This window comes from Callospermophilus lateralis, chromosome 2 (assembly GCF_048772815.1).
Source record: "Callospermophilus lateralis isolate mCalLat2 chromosome 2, mCalLat2.hap1, whole genome shotgun sequence".
Taxonomy (NCBI): Eukaryota; Metazoa; Chordata; class Mammalia; order Rodentia; family Sciuridae; genus Callospermophilus; species Callospermophilus lateralis.
The window spans coordinates 201,592,919-201,594,712 of NC_135306.1; positions in this window are offsets into that span (position 1 = coordinate 201,592,919).

Genomic DNA, 1,794 nt, shown 5'->3' on the forward strand with positions numbered 1-1,794 from the left:
TTTGATAATTTTGATTTTTGTTATGTCTAGTTATTGGCCAGAATTTCAATCTCATCTTTTTTTTCTCTAAGCATATCCATCATAGTTGTTTATAAAAATCCTCTCTCCAATTAGACTAGGGTGTAGAGTTTCTAAAGATTTTTAAAATTTTTCTGTTGCTTCTCATAAATGTATTTCATCTTATCATATTTCCTTCTTTATCTTGTTTTTTATTGTGTTCTGCATGGTGTTTTGAAAAGTGCTATAGAAGTCATTTGAGAAGCCAGGAGACAGGACAGTCACAAGTTCAAAGCCACCTTTAGCAAGGCCCTGAGCAACCTAGAAAGAGCTTGTCTCACAATAAAAAAATAAAAAGGGATGGGCATATGTCTCAGTGGTTAAGCACTCCTGGGTTCAATCCCCGGTAAAAAAAAAAGAAAAAGAGGCAGGAGAAGGAGGAAGAGGAGGAGAAGGAGGAAGAGGAGGAGGAGTGGGAGGAATAAGAGAATTTGAGACTTGAGGCTTGGCAGGGTGTGAACCATCACACCAGCTGATTACATTATCTTACAGACATTTCATTATCTTGCTCCAAAATTGATCTTGTCGTAATCTCTTAATTTTTATTCCTTTTTTTCTCCATGTGTTTGTGGCTTTCCTTCCTTACCCTCCAATGGAAGGAGGAAGGTGAATCCCAGTTATAGCTGAGGATCTTCCCTTTCCTGGATCACTGGAGTCTTCAGAATGCTATTCCATCTTTAAACCCAGGAAAGCACTCTGATCCTTAGGATGCTAAAATGACTCTGGCCTGTGCCTTGTACAAATGAGAAGAATCATCCGAGGGTATGTTTTCCCACGTGGGGGAAGATGCTGGATAAATCAACTATATTAAGAGGAGACAGCAGGACCTTTAGAATCTCACTGCAAGTCACCCCACCCTTGGAGGTGAGGAAGCAGATACTATTCCTCCCTGGCAGGCCTCCAACAGCTGATAGTTATTTGTCCCTAAGATACAAGTGTCTTCTTTTTAAACAGCTACTAATTCCAGACTTCATGAATTTCTCATGGCTTCTTAATGACCAAACGCAGAAACTCCCAGGATTGACATTGTACCATGTGCAATGCTTCCCCTGACTTCTCAGCTGCAGCCCTGTTATTTTCCCCCACAAGGATGACTCCGTATGGATATCTGAGCAAATCATGGCTTTTCTGCTCCGGCTACAGAGAGCACTTATGTCACGCAGACTTCATGTCATCCATCCTCCCCATGCAGGGTGGATCTCACCACCTACGCAGAATTCAAGGCGATTTCCCACTCTTGATTCCCTTGGCTGGAGCCCCATGCCCTTCCCAGGGGTCCCTTCACGGGCTGACAGTTCCTCAAATGCAGGACAGTCAGTTCTAGCTCTCATTCTCCTTGTGAAGATCTGAAAATTGACTGTTACTGTAACCCAGATACTTTCTTTCTGTCGTCGTTTTGCCGCCACAAATCCTCTCAATGCCCAGATGGGTTTAGTGGGCCATTTGCCAGAGAGATCTTTGCATCATTTTAGTAATTGAAGCCTTAAACAGGAATGGGATTATAAGAGGATGCATTTCTGAAACTGGATTTTGAACCTCAAGGTGGCACCTTTCGTGCAGCACCTGGGATCTCTGATCACAACACATCGCCACTCACTGTTGGAGCAGGGGACACAGGTTCCACTCCTGGAAGCCATGTGCAAAGGGGAAAAAGCAGAACGAGTTTCACACCTTTTTTGCTTTAGCCCAAAAAGTTTGACCAGAGCTTCTTTATTGATTTTATTTATCTTTTTATTT